This window comes from Grammomys surdaster, unplaced genomic scaffold (assembly GCF_004785775.1).
Source record: "Grammomys surdaster isolate TR1022 unplaced genomic scaffold, NIH_TR_1.0 218, whole genome shotgun sequence".
In the NCBI taxonomy this organism is placed as follows: domain Eukaryota; kingdom Metazoa; phylum Chordata; class Mammalia; order Rodentia; family Muridae; genus Grammomys; species Grammomys surdaster.
In genome coordinates this window covers 2,678,272-2,696,942 of record NW_021604663.1, presented here as the reverse complement: position 1 = coordinate 2,696,942, position 18,671 = coordinate 2,678,272, and the positions used below count along the sequence as shown (strand labels likewise).

Below are 18,671 nucleotides of genomic sequence, written 5' to 3'. Positions count from 1 at the left end.
AACTGGGAGGAGTAGGAGAGAGGCAGGAGGGAACTGGGAGGAGTAGGGCGACTATAATTAGAATATGATGTGTGAAATGAAAATCTGTTTTCAATAAAAGAAAAAAAATTAAATTGATTTGGGGAACAAAGTCCGAGAATGGCCCAGGCATTCATGGCAGACCAAGGAAAAGGTATAACTCCTCTCCTCCACCCCTTACAGTGGTAGATACAGGGTGGCAAGGGTCCCAAGGCCACCTAGTCTCTTGTTATGGTTTGTATATGCTCAGCCCATGGACTGGCACTATTAGTAGCTGTCACTGTCTTCAGACATACCAGAAGAAGGCACCAGATCCTATTACAGATGGTTGTGAACCACCATGTGGTTTCTGGGAATTGAACTCAGGACTCTGGAAGAGCAGTCAGTGCTCTTAACCACTGAGCCATCTCTCCAGCCCTGAGTGGCACTATTAGAAGGTGTGGTCCTGTTGGAGTAGGTGTGGCCTTGTTGAAGTAGGTATGTCACTGTGGGTGTGGGCTTAAGACCCTCATCCTAGCTGCCTGGATGTGAGTATTCTGCTACCAGCCTTCAGATGAAGATGTAGAACTCTCAGGTCCTCCTGCATCATGCCTGCCTGGATGCTGCCATGTTCCAGCCTTGATAATAATGGACTGAACCTTTGAACCTGAAAGCCAGCCCTGATAAACTGTTGTTCTTTATAAGAGTTGCCTTGGTCATGGTGTCTGTTCACAGTAGTAAAACCCTGACTAAGACACCTCTAATATCCAGAGTATGCACTGAGGACTGACAGACAGAGAGCTCTTGACTGTCCTTGGGGGTTCATCTCACCTCGGTGCCCCACTGTTGATGTAGCCTGCTTACCTGTGCTCTGCCTGTCCTGCTTGTCCGTGTGGACTACACCCAGTCCTCGCCTTCCATCCCTGCAGCTGAGTTCATTTTGGACTCAGCTCTGGCAGCCTGCCTACAGCAGCAGCTTCTGCGGCAGGCTTGGGGCAGCACGCTCACCGCCTCACTTCAGTCACCAGAACTCCCACACAGCCTCTTTAACTCTTACTCATTCTGCGAGCCAAGTGTACTCACATACTCAGAGGTAGGTAGATTTCCTGTGTGCTGGGTGGTTAAGACTGGAATAAAAGACCTTAAGCTGGCCATGGCGGTACACACCTTTAATGCCAGCAACACTCAGGAGGCAGAGGCAGGGGGATCTCTGTGAGTTAGTCTACATTGCAAGCTCAAGACAACCAGAGCTACACAGTGAGACCTTGTCATTAAAAACAAAACAAAACAAAACAAAACAAAACAAAACAAAACAAAACAAAACAAAACAAAAGCCAGGTGGTTTTGACACACACCTTTAACGCCAGCACTCGGGGGACAGAGGCAGATGGGTCTCTGAGTTCCTTTGAGGTCAGCCTGGTCTACAGAGTGAGTTCTAGAATAGCCAGGGCTACACAGAGAAACTCTGTTTTGAAAAACAAACAAACAAACAAACAAACAAGCAACAATAAAACAATTAAAAACCAAATGGGCTTATGGCATGATTAGGGAGAAAAATGGTCCGATTGAAGTCATAGCACCTTGTGAAGTTATTGTTATTTTGTCAATTCTGACATTGTGGAAAGACAGATTAATGCTTGCTTATGTTTCTGGCATAGAACACTCAGCAGCAGCCCAGGACGGGTTGGTGAGCCCCTTTACACCTGTAGCTGAACCCAGCTTCCCTGTTAACGTCGTAGTCAATGGTCAGGAACACGCCTGTGGAGTTGTTGTCCCACCAGCCCTGGTTTTAAGCAGCCCAGGAGTGAAGGGGTAATGATAACCAAAACCCAGTCTTTAGCTTTCAAACGTATACATGGTGTAAGACTCAAACTAGAGAATTTGATTTCTGGCTTGTTGGAAACACAGCATTTCCCTTAAGGATGTAGCGCCCTCTGGTGGCCAGAGGTGCTCTGCAGCCACTCTGAAAAGGACCATCAGGGCACAATTCTTCTGTGGGAGTCATTCTGGGGTGTGCGTGTGTGTGTGTGTGTGTGTGTGTGTGTGTGTGTGTGTGCATATTTGTGTAAGAGCTATGCGGGTGGTATGCATGCGTGTGTTGTTTGTGGTATGTGTATAGAGTGGGCTGTGTGGGTAGTGCGAGGTATGTTATGTATATTACGTGTGTGATATTATTAAAATCAGGCTGTGTCCTGACCTAAGCCACTCCATATTGTTTGAAACACTGGATCTTTAAGACTGTGCCTTGCCCCGAGAGATGTTTTATGTTTTACGAGCAGCTTTTGACACAAGTTTGAGGGAGGAGAGCATAAATGCACTCCTGGGTGGACTCTCAGAGACTGGTATTTGTGTGGTGCTATTCGTGCAGCAATACTGACTTATTCCAGGTAGTAGAAAGTGTGGCAGGCTATATATTTATGAGGGTGAGTCCAGACTGCAGAAGCACATGGGTCTATTACAACTGGATCAAGGAAACCGGGCCTGAGAACTCATTGGACCCGTCAGGCCAGGGGAAGAGTGTGGGTCCCTCACCTGGCACCCATGGACATCGGTGCTTCTGTGACAGAGGCCCCCTTACCGACCTGTCACCTGACACTCAGTGTGGTCCAGCAAGCGGAGGATTCCCATCGTCCCTCTGGTTCAGCTCCATCCCCAGAGCCCACTCAGCTGCCGCCTGCCCTTCCCTCCTCAGGACCTCGTCCAGCCACTTCCTCCTTTCTTCTGCAGCTGGACTCATCTCTACAGCTCTGATTTCAATGCTGGCTCCACGGTGGTTGCTTCTACAGCGGCAGCTTCTTCTGCAGATGGCTTATCAGTACAGAATCAGTTTATACTTCTATCAGCCCACTTCAGAAAACACTTAACATTTCCACTGGAGCCTTTGAAACTTTTTGTGACACACACACACACACACACACACACACACCTATTTGAAAGACACATAGGCATAGATATATTTATAGTGAGATGTGTGCTCTCAGTATTAGCACTTAAGATCGGAATGAAAGAGCCTGTGTTGGTCATTGACAAAATATCTATGGAACAATGACACAAATGTAACAGTTATTTGCAAACTGCTGAGCCTGAGACCACTCTGTCTTGTGAATTTATTGTTATTCAACAAATCGTGACACTGTGGAAAGACACTAGACACAGGTCAATCTATAGTATATGGGGTGCATGTGGTATGGTATATATGTTTTGTGTAGTATGTGGGATGTGTCCTTATTGTGTGTTTTGTGTGGTAGAACATGTGTAGGATGTGTGCTCTGTTTGTCTGTGATATTTGTGGTACTCAGTAGTCTGTATGTGTATAGCTGCATGTAGTGTTTGTAAGTATGTGTGTGTTCATGTGCACGTGTGTGCTTTTGTATATGAGTGCACGTGTGTTTGTGTGTATATGTTTGTGTGTAGTGTAAGTTTGTGTGAGCATGTGTGCTTGTGTGCGTGTCTGTATAATTGTGTGTAGTGTTTGTGTGTGTGTGTACCTGTGGGTATGACTGTGTGTACTGTTTAAACACAAAGGGAAGTTCATGAATAAGAAATTAGGAGAGGGCTGGAGAGGTGGCTCAGCAGTTAAGAGCACTGATTGCTCTTCCAGAGGTCCTGAGTTCAATTCCCAGCAACCACATGGTGGCTCACAACCATCTGTAATGGGATCTGATGCCCTCTTCTGGTGTGTCTGAAGATGGCTACAGTGTACTCATATACATAAAACAAACAAGCAAACAAATAAATAAATCTTTAAAAGAAAGAAAAAAAGAAATCAAGAGAAAGAACTCATCTGCAGTAGGGAGTTTTACACGTTTGGTCCACGAATCCCGCACTGCTAGCCCTGGAATACAGTAGCCCAATACCACAGACTTGTATCCAGATGCCCCACGATCCCAGCTTTGGACTAGGACTGAACTTTGATCTACCAGGATGGCCTGATTTGTATGACCCTTATTTACATAGCTAAGACTTCATGGCTAGACATTCGTGTTTTCCCAAACATCTTCCCCACATTTGAATTGCTGTGTGAAGTCTAGAATACAACATAGAAACTTAGAGATTCAGGCGATGAATTAACACTTTGGCTAGTGAGTCACAGGCTTCTGGTATGTGTGTGTATGTGTGGGAACTTTGGGGAGTGTGAGAAGGGGGAAGGAGCCCTTCACCCTGGAATTTGGTTGAAGTCTCTCACTAGGAGGGAAGCAAGAATTCTGGGAAATTGCTGACAGCCTAAGGCCATTGTTTCCTAGCCACAACTGTGCAGTTTCCTAGGGCACTCCTCAGAAAAGTGTGGCAGAGACGGGGTATGTACCAAACCCCTGTGCAGCCCGAGTGGTTCCTGGTTTCCTCTATCAGATTACAATTCTATCCAAGGCATCTCTGGAGCAACCTCACTTATTCTACTTATCACATGGAGGAAGGGCTCTTAGAAACCCTTTGTGATATAACCCGAAAGCCAACAAAATGGTACAGAGGGTTTATGCCAACACAATGAATCGCTACTCTCCCTTGAAGAGCTCATGCCCACACTTGGACAGGTCTTACTTTTTGTGCTTTTTCTTTGAAGAGCCTGTATCCACACTCTTAGGTATGCCTTAATTTCTTCCCCAGAGCACCCTTTTTCTCTTAACCCTCATACCTAAGCCCTATATAAAAAATATCTTCAATAAAATCTCCGAGTTTGCTTCACCATAAACTCTCTTCTCTTGGAAGTTTTTCCAGTGCTGAACCCACAAATCCTGGTTTGGCTTGAGCTGAGGTCCTGAAGAGTCTTGGGGAACTCCAATGGGTGCTGACAGTGACAGTGTGGAGCTGTGTCTGTCCCCTCACTAGTGATGCTAAGACCTTAGAGTCTAAACCCCTTTCAGAGGAGGCTTTCCCAAGTCTTCCTCAGGATGGGGACTTGAGGTGTAGAGTGAAAAATTATAGATACTGGGTATATAGAATTCTTTTTAGACATATAAAGTATTCTTTAGGCTTTCTTTATAAAGACATGGAGAAACCGAGGCATGAAGCAAGTTATGAATGTGGAAAGACCAGTCACCATTACTGGAACTGGCCTATCTGCAAAGAGTTAGGAAAAAATGCAAGTGAACTAGGTGGAACCAAGTTGAGAACCAAGCTGGGAACCAAGCTGGGAACCGCAGTGACAGGGCAAGGCCGAAGTAACAGGGCAGGACCACATTCTTGAGAAAGATAAGCGTACAGAGAGTTTTCACCTGACCCTGACTCCCGTAGGTTGGATTCCTTTGGAATGTTCCACTATTTTTATGTTACACCACCCTAACAACCCCTCACCCCCTTCCCATTTCTTGGTTTGTGGTTTTTCCCTTTAAAAACCTCTTTCAAACTGGCAGTCGGTGTCAATTCAGCTCCTGCGTGGGCATACGAATTGACCGGCAGCTAGTTGTCACGCCCTAATAAACAACCTCGCAATTGCTCCGGTACATGGTGTCTCGAGCAGATTACTGGGTGGTCGCAACTTTCTGAGACTTGAGAGAGGGTCTCGCCTCTGCGGAAGTCTTCAGAGGAAGTGTTTGGAAAGGAGTTGACTTCTGGTTAGAGCTGAGGTAAGATATAGCAAGGCACATAGATCAGAAGTTCTATTCAGGCAAGATCTCAGAGGTGGGGGGAAGCCCCACCGTGACCTTGGTGGGTGCTTAGTATTGCTTTTTTGATGGTCAGATAGTCCCAGCAAAAGAGATGAGGGGGGCCGCTTCTTTCTGGGCAGGCAGCTGTAAATACTGATAGCTAGAAGTTCTTACTGCAAACAGCCCTTCAGATTGTTTTTCTGCAGATGAGCAAATGTTTTGGAGGATTAAGCAATTTGATTTCTTAGCTGACAGCTTTAGACTCTTTCCTGATGTGCTGGCTGCCTAGAACGGGGGATTGTCAGTCAAGGAGCTAGGAGGAATACCGGTGCTACTGTTGTGACTGCCTCCTGGAGGCCTTGAGGTACACAACAGCACAGCTGCCTGCTGCTGAAGGACCCCCCACCCCCACTGTGTGGCCTCAGTTACAATGGTTTCAACTGCTTTACAATGGAATTTCGCTGTCAGTAGCCTTGGTGAACTCTCTTTCTTTTCTTTCTTTCTTTCTTTCTTTCTTTCTTTCTTTCTTTCTTTCTTTCTTTCTTTCTTTCCTTCCTTCCTTCCTTCCTTCCTTTCTTTCTTTTTTTTTTTTTTGAGACAGGGTTTCTCTGTGTAGTCCTGGCTGTCCTGGAACTCACTCTGTAGACCAGGCTGGCCTCGAACTCAGAAATCCGCCTGCCTCTGCCTCCCAAGTGCTGGGATTAAAGGCATGTCCACCACCGCCCGGCTTTGGTGAACTCTTAATGACCTAATAGCCAAAGGACCAGAGAGAGGGATCTTTCCCCAGATGACTTAGTAGAGGGACAACTGTAACTGATACAAAAGGGACAGTTCCATGATTAGTGTAAGCACAGTCATTTGCAGGAAGGTGCTCTGTGACTGGTGTAACTATCCTTTTCTGGTGTAGCAGGTTATTTGGTTCACTTCTGTGAGGTAGCTGGGAGAGACCCTCTTGTGTCATTTGCCTGAAAAAGGGTTGTCTCTTGGTCTCCACTTGCTTTATTTTTGAGAGTTATCTTTAGTAGAGTGGGCTGAACTAGTGACACACAGACACACAGACACACAGACACACACACAGTGGTGGCAAAGCCAGAGCCGTGGAGTGGCCAGCAGTCTTGACAGCCACAGAGGCAGAGCCATGAGAGAGTCAGTGGAGTCACAGGAAGGGAGCTGCAGGGGCCAGCAGTCGAGGAGCACCAAAAGACAGTAGCTGTGGCAGCTGCAGCATCAGGAAGATTCTGGATAAAGGGCAAAGTAGCAGTAGCCGTGACAGTGCCCAAGCAGTGGGTAGCAGCCATAGAGTTTCAGAGAGTGGCTGGGAAGAAAAGTGTGTGAGAGAGGACAGGGAGGTGAGACTTAGGCAAGAGGACTGCAAAGAGCCAGAGAAGAGAAACTGCAAGGTTTTGTCTAGAGTCCCCCGAGAGCCACCAGCCCTTAAGACCCATGGAGCTGGATGCCCAAACCCAAGGACTATAACAGCCATAGCTATCAAGGACTGAGCCCCCATGCTTAGGTTTGGAATATGTAGGATAAGCTGCTATTAAAAAGAGTGAGGGATCTTGATGTCCTCGGTCTACCTGAGAACCATAACACTGTCATTGTAGGGTTAAAGGTCCCTGTACCTTAGTACAGGACAAAAGTTGGAACACTAGAGGGCGCCATCCACCACAGCTCCCAGTTGCCTGGTGCTATCAGTACTGTCAGAAGCAACCGATTACAATGGCTGGCAAGGAGCTGCGTGGGAGCGCCTCTCCTCCTCTACCCTTGGTTCCTATCTGGGATACAGCCGAAGAACCAGCTGGCTGATTAACAATTCCAAGAGAGAAGAAGAACAACTTCTCAAGTACAGCAAGAAGAGGGAGGGAGGGAAGGAGGGAGGGAATATATGAATCTTGAGTCCGTTCTGAAAGGCTGTGAGAATCTGTCGCCAGTTCAGAGGTGTCGGGAAGTGGGACCTTTAAGAGAGATGAATGTCTTCCTTGTGCGACTAGGTAGTTCCCAGGCAGCAGGTTGTTACAAAGCAGGCCGATTCCTTCACTTCCCCCTCTTCCTTGGCTTGCTTGCCTTCCACTTCCTGATGAACTGCCATGAGGCCCTGACCAGAAGCCAAGTGGGTCGAGGTGCATGCCCAGACTTTCTGAGCCATGAGCCAGAAGAACACCTTTTTTAAAAAGCTGGGTGGAAGTGGCACATGCCTTAAGTCCCAGCGCAGAGGCAGAGGTAGGGGCAGGGGTGGGGGCACGGGCATGGACAGGTGCTGGGAGCAGGGGTTTGGGGCTGGGGGACAAGTGGGCAGGGGGCAGGTGCCGAGGGGCAGAGGGCAGATGGCAAGGGGAACTAATCTAATCTCTAATCTCTGTTAGTTTGAGGCCAGCTTGGTCTACAAAGGGAGTTCAACGACAGCCAGGACTGTAACATAGAGAAACTCTGTTTCAGAAAACCAACCTCCCCTCAAACAGAAACCTCTTCCTTCATAAATCACTTAGTCTCAGCTCTTTCTGTTAGAATTTAGGAGAATAGGTTGTTTATGACTCGTTGTCTGTTGCTGTGAAGAACAGCTGGACTAGGTAATTTACAAAAGAAGAGCTTTGCCTGGGTACAATGTATTTCTATTTGCGCATCTTTCTCGGCTTCTCTATCGTACCTGACATTTTTAGCATCCAGCCTTAAACAACCCAAGCCCCACGGTTTTATCATTTTGTGGTACTCTATGACTTGTAAAATACTTCACACACCTTCTCATTTCATTATTTATAGTTCAGTAGATCTTACTGGCCCCGTGTGGCAGAGAGGGAAAAACTGTAAGCATTTGAGTGACTTGCCTGCAAGCAAAAGAAAGAGATCAAACTGCTTCCTCTGATGGCCAGCCTAGGGCCATCTCTGCTCCAGAGCAAACCTTTCCAGGAGGGCTAAGTGCTTTGTAAATGCGCCGTTGAGAGCCTGGTGCTGTTCTCGGCGGTTGTTTAACTCCCATAGACGAGATGGAGGGGCGATCCAGGAGGATACACCAGCTTTAATGGAGATCTATTGCCACCATTCCGCTCTGTCTGTGCATCAGTTAGGCTGTGTCCAGAGCGGAGGAGGAGTGCCAATAAAGCTGTTTTACTTAAAGCAACAGGTGACTCAGTAAATACACTCCCGGATCATGGAGACAGTAGAAGTCGCTCGAGGTCTCTTGACTTGGGGAACAAAGCTGGGAGGGTACAGACCATGGTAAGGACACTCCTTTGGAGACAGGCAATCTCATACTTTGCTTATTGGCTCCAGGATAGCTCCCTCCTCCAGGAAGCTCCATGTGATCTACTTCTGAAGCCCCTGGATACCTCTGTGGAGAAGTCTCCACTGTAATTGTCGCTTCCTCCAAAGCCTGCCTGTGCCATTTCCTCTTCGGGTGACATTAGAATTGAGCACCCTCATGACATGCTCGATTCTCTCAGCCGGTCTTCCGGTTCCTTCCCACTTTGTGAGTTTCCTTGCTCGAGCCCACCATATCGCTGTCTTCTCTGCTGGGTTCACAAGCTGCTGTGTGCCTCTGTCTTCTCTCACACACGGCCTCACCTCACCTTGGGACCAAGGCTGGGGTTTCTCAGTTCCCAGGAGTACTGGATGCTGATGGGTCTGGGCTGAGGTGAAATCTGGGGTTGTTCCCAGTCACAAGCACTGCCTCCCTCCGTCAAGCCACACTCCTGGGTATGGTGGGTGGCACACAGTGGAGGGGTTGCTTCCAGATCCCTTGCTACAAGGCAAGGCAGCTTTCATGAGCCTGGGGCTGGGGGTAGAGCAGAGAGTTTGCCCAGCATTCAGGAGGTCCTGGGTTCCTAGCGAGCACTGTCCTGGGATCTCTCAGTTCTGAGGCTCCCCTGAGCCTTCTATACCAACCACAGTTCAATTTCTCAGTCTATCACATAAATGATGAGAGAGCCAGGCTTCTTAGGTAGTTTTTCTGCATTGTTGCTGTGCAGTGACCTCTTCAAGCGCTGAATGAGAGGGCGAGGGGAAACCCTCTAGATGGGTTGTACTTTGGGCAATGCACAGTCTGACTGTGTGAGTCTCCTAGGTTGGGGACTAGGGACCTTTGGGAGGTGACCGGGCCATGAAGCTCTGACAAATGGCATCAGTGTGCTTATAATGGAGCCCCAGAACACAGCTTTGCTCCTCTCACCTGGAGGATGTAATGAGAAGGCTCAGTTGGAAGCCAGGAAGCAGATCTTCACTAGGTATTCCGACCTCTGACTCCCAGACTCTCAAGCTGAGAATCAAACTTCTATTCTTTATAAGCCACTCAGTTCGTGGTCTTTTGCTATAGCACTGACTGGACAAAGAGAGACATTAAGAGTTTGTGGGGAAAGAAAAGGGCCTGAGTTGAGAGTATATGCAGATTCATAAGCAGAGAACCCATTGGTAGGTTGGTTAAAAGGATGGACAGGGAAATATGTGACTTAGGGTGAGTGAGTCAAGGAGATCTGCAGGGAAGGCACACGGGCAGGAGGGCATGAGCTACGGATGAGCTGCCACATGGTGACCGCTGTAAATCAGCACACATTCAGATACTTTCTTAAACAGAGCAGAGTGGGGGGAGAGGGAGGGGGAGGGGGAGGGGGAGGGGGAGGGGGAGGGAGAAGGAGAGGGAGAGGGAGAGGGAGAGGGAGAGAGAGCCCAGAGAGCAGGCTTTGGCCAGCCTTGGTTCCTGACCACTTTGGTCCCACTTCAGGGAGCTTTACTGAGGCAACCACAGCAGCAGGTTGAGCCTTGTCTGGTTCCTGCCACTCAGACATTCAGCTACCAAGGGTGATGTTGCAGATGCCACTGCTCTGTATCCAGGCTGCCACCAACAGAGCTGAGTCCTGAGCAGAACTTCATCTCTCAAGGACACCAACCAAGCGCATCCCAAAGGGGGAGACATCCCGTCTTGTCAGGAAGTCTACCTACTCTGGGTCTGGCTTTGCTTTTATTGACAACACAGCTTCAGACATCCCTACCTCCTGAAACCTGACAGAACCCTGCACAGCACTGCCTTGGACCAAAAGCATCCTCTGGAAACAAAAGATGTGTCCCAGGAGGCACATGACCACAGGGAAAATTTGGTCCTATGACATATTACACTGGCTGCAGGCTATGGGTAAGAGTGTCGAGGAAGCCTTTAATGCAGCAGAGCTGTAAACGGTGTGTAGTGTTCTGAGTGAGATTTACACTCTAAACTGGCACCCGAAATATGGTGGCTTTGTTGGGAATAAGCAAAAGAAACGTATTCTAAATACTGCCGCTTGGTTTTCAGATTCCACTTAATCATAGGGAGAAACTAAATTCAAGGTCGCAGGCCCTAGGGGAGCTGGGGACTTCTCTTTAGCTGAATAGCTTCTGTTGAAAACAGTGGATTCAAGTTTACACAGATAATAATTTAGGCCTTGATATCATGAAGGTCGGGGCAGGGGACACCAGAAACACTGTTTCAACAGATAATATTTGCTTAGGTTGCTGTATTTGCTTTGAATTGTTTTGATTATCAAAATGAGTGTGATTATGAGTTTGGTAGCTATGTTAAAGTTTCTCATAGAGAGAGGTCAAGCTATACCCTTAGTGAATTCCAGTTACTGGACCAAGGACAAGCTATTTTGGGAGAGAGCCTCTGAATATGTGTTGACAGGAGAGGAAAATAGGCTCTGGACCCCCTCCAGAGTGATATGGATCAGATATGATAGGGGAAGACCACCTGAAGATCTTAAAAAATTCAAGAAAATAAAAGAAGACAAGTATATTGATCTGCTGATTCCTTGACGGGAACAGCCCAGTAACCGGCTTAGACATAAAAACGTCTCTAGCCAAAACTTCAGCTAAAACAAGACAATAAATCTTGTTGGTTATGGAATCCCTAACCTTCATACGGTATGAATGAAGATTTATCACATTTGGTTATTGATAAAATTAACTTATAAAAAAGACAGTTGTCTTTCACCTGCTCCAACAAGAAGCAAAATTTAATCCTTAACTGATCTGTGCACCCTGCACAATCCATACAAATATTTTTTTTTAAAGATTTATTTATTGTAGATGAATACACTGTAGCTGTCTTCAGACACATCAGAAGAGGGCATCAGATCTCATTACAGATGGTTGTGAGCCACCATGTGGTTGCTGGGATTTGAACTCAGGACCTCTGGAAGTGTAGTCAGTGCTCTTAACCACTGAGCCATCTCTCCAGCCCCCATACAAATATTTTAATGGTACTAAAATTTTGGTTGTGAGATTCATATATTACAGAATGTACAGTTCTGCCAAAATCTGTCCTCCGAGACGCTGAGCTGGTCTTCGTGGCCCCTGCTTCCTAATGCTGCCCCAAACAGCTTCGGGGATTCCTGCTGATTCAGGATCATCTTGACTCTTCCAAACTTTCACACGGATCCAGTCAGAAGTTCAGTCAAGCCCTGAGCCTTCTAAGCTTACAGAGACTGGATAACAGATGCTAAAGCTAGCTTTCTTAAGTCTAACCAATTTTCTAACTTTCCTACCCCTCCCCACTCCTTTAAAGAATTTCTTGTTACAACCAATAAGCAGGAAGAAGCCATAGAAACTCACCAGCCTGATTCCTTGGATTTAGGTGTCTGGTTATGGTTATTTTAGAAACTAGATAGGTTGTCATTTTAAGGGATAATCTGGGAATGGTCATAATTTTGAACATGGAGGAAATAGATGGGATGGATTGGTAAATTTTCTTAAAGAAAACATTGTGTAGCCATTATCTTATATTGGTTGAAATCTTTTTTTTTTGGGGGGGGGTTCAAGACAGGGTTTCTCTGTGTAGCCCTGGCTTTCCTGGAACTCACTCTGTAGACCAGGCTGGCCTCGAACTCAGAAATCTACCTGCCTCTGCCTCCCAAGGGCTGGGATTAAAGGTGTGCGCCACCATCGCCCGGCCATTGGTAGAAATCTTTATAATTGATCTAAAATTGAAGTTATAATTACTTTGGTACTGAATTTATATATTGACATAGAACTAAGGTTTTCATTGGTGTGAATCTGTATATTGATACAAAATTTGAAATTAATATTGTTATTCTTAGATAGGCATTGTGCCTATGCGACTCGTTTAAGGACAAGATGATTAAGTAACGCACGTTAAGGGCCAGATAGGAAGCTCATGGTTAGGTTAGATTCTAACTTAATTATAACAAAGTGCTTTCCATTTCCTCAGATAGAAATGGCTAAGAGTAGCTAAGGTTTAGCAGTCCAAATACACTTTACATAGATAGTCTTCAAAAACGTCAGAAATCCACAGAATCTGATATTTAATCATTTCATCATTATTAGAAGTTTCGACTAGAGATATGTCTGCTCCTGACATTACCCCCTTCACAGTTCAAAGAAGATATTGAGCATCTTTACCTCCAGGCGAGGTTGCTTATCGTGGCAAGGTAGCCATGGGGCAGAAGTTGCCCACTTCACCAGACAAAATACTGTCCAAAATGGACATAGTAAGCAGAATAGTTGACTGACAGCTCTGCCAATACAGGGTAAACAGTCCTTCATACTTCTGCTTTACAAAGGTCTATCAGATGATCCTGGGCCAGAAGACTGAAGACTGATGCTCCAAGGTTTTGAGGAATGGGGGCCTGTCCAGATAGTCAGCTGTCTCTACAACTGTTTAAGTCTGAGAAGCTGTGTTTGGTGCTTCCTATATACCCAGGTAATGTTTGATTTGTTCTCGGATTTCTGATAGGGCTGAAGATTAATTATAGTCCCATAAGCAAACTTAAGTTGTATAACATTAAGGACAAGATCTAGAGTAGAAAGAGTTATATAGAGTAGAAAGATGATGGCGTTACAGGCTAAAATCTAAACAAATAGTTTTAAATAATTCAGAGACAGAATTGTAACTCTTTAAGTTAGGAATTGTCCGGAGCAGCCCTGCTTATACACTGAAGGCTTAAAATCAGCCATACACCTAAAATCAGCAATAGGCCTGACATACATGCCTGCTAGCACCAAGTCTTGGGTCTCTGTGGAAAAACACTGAAACAGATAGCTGGAAGTTACTGTAAACTAACAGCTTTGGTGGAAGGCTGCCAAGCCTGGCTACTCATAGGCCTTGTAGATGGGTAACCTTGGTGGATAGTACCAACTTAGATAAGGACAAGTGAATCATAGGCGGAGTCATAGTGTCCTGTCCCCTGAACCTTCACCCACCTGACACTCTGTTCTGGAAGATATCTGTACTCCCCCTGAACAATCTGTATTCCCCCTGAACACCCACATTCCTGTGTCATCCCCTTCCCCACATCCTGCCTTTTTGTGTATATAACCTGTGTGTGAAAAAGTAAAAATTACGGTTTGATCAGCCTATAGACAAGCTGTGTTCCTTGTGTTCGCCTGTTCCCCCATCTTCTCTTTCAGGTGATCTCCCCGGACCCCTGTTTAATGCCCTGCTGGACAGACAAGGAATGGTGGTAGAGTACTTTGTCTAATTGACAAATATGATGGACTAGATTTTAATTGTATACCATACTTTGTAATTGACATGATTGTTATGCTTCTGCTGAATTTATGTCTGAGAGAAGAGTTAGTTTTGTTTTCTAATTGGACAGAAAAGGTGAGATGTAGAGGGTGGTTCTGATGCTTTGATCAGGAATCTGTATTTACTGATGCTGAAGATCCTTGCCCTTAATTGGCTTTTGGTCTATCAATAAAGATGCCAGTAGCCAATGACTGAGCATGAGATGTGACCCTTAGAGTTGCACAGGTAGGATGCAGAGAAAATTGAGAGGATTAAGGAGAGAAGGAGATGCAGTAGTGACAGGAAAAAGGCCAACCAGCTATGTGCATTTTTGGGTAAGGGGCTTCTGGGCAACTGGGCCTGAGGTAGCAGGGGAAGGTTTAGGAGTTCCCAGTCATTGAGTGGGCAACGACAAGGCATTTTAAGAATAACATGGAGAGAGAGAGGAGATGGAGGCGGATGTTCACATGTCTGTAGCAGTTAAAGCCCTCCACCGATCCAAGGAACTCAGTCAGCTATTGCTGACAAGTGGAGGTTTCACCGAGATCGGAAAGATGAGGATGATTGCTGACGGGCCGTCTCTGGGGTGCACATTAAGACAGGAGATGCATTGGGCACGAACCGAAGGTAAGTTTTCGTGGTAAGTAAATGCCATGGGTTTGGCACATAGTAAGGAGTTGCTGGCTAAGCAACTATCTACTCTTCTGGCTCAGCGGGGAACCACTGTTGAAGCTAGGGTTATTGAAGAATTTATGAAAGAATTACAAAAATTCTCAGTTTGGGGCGTTTGGAAACTGGTTAGGGATGCCCTTGTCAGTGAAAACGAATTGGTTGAGGAACAAATTGAGGAGGCTAAGAAAACTCTTGGAGAAGTTAAGGAGGAATTGGCTAGGGAGTCCCTATGTGGATCTTCTTCCTCCTCTTCATCTACATTGGGGGATTCTTCTTCTGAGGAGGAGGAGGAACTCTTGGGGGCCGTTGGAGGAAAGGAAGTAGGCTCCAGGAGAAAAGAGGGGAGGCTGCAATCCTGGGAAAGTTTTTTCAGAGGTCTTGCTTGGAGTGGCCATGTCTCACGGTCCCCGGCAGCTAGGTGCAGCCACCGCACCTGCAGGAGGCAAGACTCCAGGCCAGCATGGGCCCTTTATAGTGGCTGTCAAGCAGGAGCACAGTGAGGGTTCTCAAGCCAGAGAGAAGGGGGCCCAACAGGAGGAGCCAGTGAAGAAGTGAGGCTGGCCCAAAGGCAAGAAAAGAAAGAAGATTCTCCCAAATGGGCCCAGGGCCTGGGTCACGGGCTAGGTTCGATTCCTGAACGAGAGGCAGGAGCAGATTCACACCCGCCACTCAGACCTTCCCTTTCCGGAGATCACCAAGATGCAGGGCGCGGTGGAGCACATCTGTAGTCCCAGCTACTCAGGAAGCTGAGACAGGAGGATCGCTTGAGTCCAGGAGTTCTGGGCTGTAGTGCGCTATGTCGATTGGGTGTCCGCACTAAGTTAGGCATCAATATGGTGACCTCCCGGGAGCGGGGTCCACCAGGTTGCGTAAGGAGGGGTGAACCGGCCCAGGTCGGAAATGGAGCCTGGTCCAAAATCCACCGCTTGATGCCCCCCGTGCCTGTCTGAAAATACCAGGTTGAGCTGCTGTAGGCAGCTCTGGACCATAACACCATTGTGTACTTGGACACTGGCTCAGGGAAGATGTTTATCGAGGTTCTGCTCACCAAAGAGCTGGCACATCAGATTAGGGGCGACCTCAATCCGCATGCAAAAAGGACTGGATTCCTCGTCAACTCTGCAAACCCGGTTGCTCAACAAGTGTCAGCTGTCAGAACTCATTCAGATCTCAAGGTTGGGGAGTACTCAAACCTAGAAGTAAATGCATCTTGGACAAAAGAGAGATGGAGCCAAGAGTTTACTAAGCACCAGGTTCTCATTATGACTTGCTATGTCGCCTTGAATGTTTTGAAAAATGGTTACTTATCACTGTCAGACATTGAATGAACTTTCGGGGAGGGTGCAGATGCATTGCTTTCTCAGAGAGATATTCAGTCTCATTTTCATATTGCTGTTTTAAATTTAAATCAACAAATTGTTTTGGTTCAAGAACAAGTAGATTTTATGTTATCCACCAGACATGTTAGCTATGATCCCTTCTTTCATGCCATTTGTGTTACACCCGTGCATGTAATTAATGCTTCCTCTTCTGTTAAGTATTTGAATCCGTTGATTTCTGGCTTTTGGAATGCTACTTATTATTATCTTACTCGGCAGCTCTTTAATAAGATTGTATTAGTTAATAATACCAGAGTTGATCCTATTGATGGGTCATCTCTCTTGAGCATGTTTCTTCAAGTGGGAATGCTGGTGAAAGAGTGGGCTGGAGTTACTTCCTTGGCAGTTTTTAGCCTAATTTTGCTGATGCTTGTTTTTGGGTGTCTGTGCTGCCTTCAGGCACAACAGGTACAATCTCAAGCTTCGTTCGAGGATTGGTGCTTTTACATGGTTGAGGGGATCCCTCTGCCCAAGTGTGACTGACCATGCTACAAAGAGCGTTATCATTCACCTAGGCCCGAGCTGCAGCCGGGACTGCAAGGGAGTTTTCCCTGAGAGACATGCCTGGCTGCATAGGGGTTGGTGTCGATACAGTTCCCCTCCTCAGGAAAAAGACACCGAGATGGGTATGACCATACCACCTCACTGTAGAATGGCAGGGGGCTGGAGGTCATTACAATATCCCCAATATTCACCGAGGGTCTGGTCTCTGTCTCTGCTCGGCCTCTAATTAAAAGAAAAAGGGTGAATTGTGAGTCACCATCCTCTGCACCTGTGCTGTTATGCCTGATTCCCCCTTCTCTATGCATTTCCCTGAGAAGACTGCTCAAGGAGAAATCCAAACTTAGGTGATAGGCTGCCGAGTGTGTCTCCTTGTTCCTGTTTTGATCCTTGTTCCTGTTTCTATTCCTGTTCCTGTTTATGTTCCTGTTTTGTGGGGAGTATAAAAGGGAGCTATGCAGTTGAAAATATAGCATTTGGTTCTTTTAAAAAAAATAACTTGCCTGTGTGTGTTTTCTATTCATGGATCTGAGATAGCTCCTGGGGGTGTACATATGTGACTCGCTGGGAATTTAAAGAGGTGTAGACAAAACTACCCACTACGCATGTATCCTACTATGCGACTGTGATGTGTTACTATGGTACCCTGTGACAGTGCACTGTGAACTGTGAATGACTGTACTTTTAGGCCAGTACTTTTGACTTTTGCTGTTATCTTTGCTTTAGTAGGGAAAGCTGAAGAAAAATGAAATTTATTACTGTATCACCAAAATATTGTGAGGACTCTGAGTTGATTCACTGTTGTTTCAAAATGATTCCTGCCCCCCCTAACTAGTGCCTGAATTTACCATTTCTGGAGGAGTATTTTGCTAGCCAATAAGTAGCACCTCTCTTCTGTCTGTGCAGAGTGGCCACAAAGGACAGCTGAGAGGTGACATTGGTGCTTCCCTGGGGAGAAAATGGTCTTCAGTACCAAGCTCCCAAAGGCTCGGTCAACAGTCACCTGATGGTACCAGCCTCACACCTTTGATCCTACTTTGCCTTAGATAAATGTCTGTCACAAAAAGTTGTGATGAAGCTCAGAATTAGATGGGACACTTGCAAGCCATTTGTAAACACACACATTCCTCGTGTGTGTGATCATTTTTATCCCAGACAAATGCTGGCTTTATTCCCATGACCCAGAAGGCTGGCGACCTCCCTTTTTCCTATGACTGAAAAGATGACTGAGATGAGAAACAGCCTGGGCTCCCCTTTCTGGAGAAGGCAACATTAAAAAATAGAAAGCAGTCAGCTCTGAAGTGAGGGACACGATAGGCGTGACAAGCGGCTGACAGGAAAGAATGCTTTGAGAAAACTGAGCTGAAGGGAAAATGAAGAGGCCCAATGAGTGGGGTTTGTGAGTATTAGCAGCATTTGGACATGGCTGCCTTTGAAGACCAGTTTCAAGGGTGGGGGGAGCTGCAAGTAGGTGTTTATTCTTTGATGTGGACAGTATCACCTTCTCAAGACTGCAGGGGAGTGAAGCTGCCAAGACTACCCTTCTACCAATCATGCTGCTGTCTGAGGAATGTAGGCATCAAGGGACAGGCCAGCTCTGCTGAAAACAGACCCCTCTTTCAACAAGGACACATCTCTTAATCCTTCTAATCCTTCTCAAACAGTTCCTCAACTGGGGACAGAGCATGCAGACATATGAGCTTATTGGGCGCCATTTTCATTTAACCCCCCCCCCCACACTGGACAGCAGACACGTTTTTCTTATGTTGTTTGTTTTGTTTTCAAATAGGAGGAACAGGAGGGTGGGTCTATGACCAGGAGTTAGATGCAGGAGGCATGTTTAGAGGCAAGGAGCTTTAGAGGTAGTGTAAGACCTGAAATTAACAGCCCCTCCTGCCCAAGGACCAGCTCACTCCAGTGAGTGCTTGGAGTTGTAGTTCTTGGACAAAACCAAAGCCTCATAGGAGAGTATGATGGTCTATGTGTTTTGTCCATAAAAGCCCTGATAACACATGTCTCTGGGACACTCTTCTGGAAATTCCAGGGAGT

General features: G+C 46.4%; 1 protein-coding gene across 1 annotated transcript in view; it reads right to left on the bottom strand.

The window, feature by feature from the left end:
• Positions 1-18,671, bottom strand: part of Prkn (parkin RBR E3 ubiquitin protein ligase) — a 1,140,372-nt gene that overhangs the window by 28,770 nt on the left and 1,092,931 nt on the right. The gene's annotated exons all lie outside the window — the stretch shown is intronic.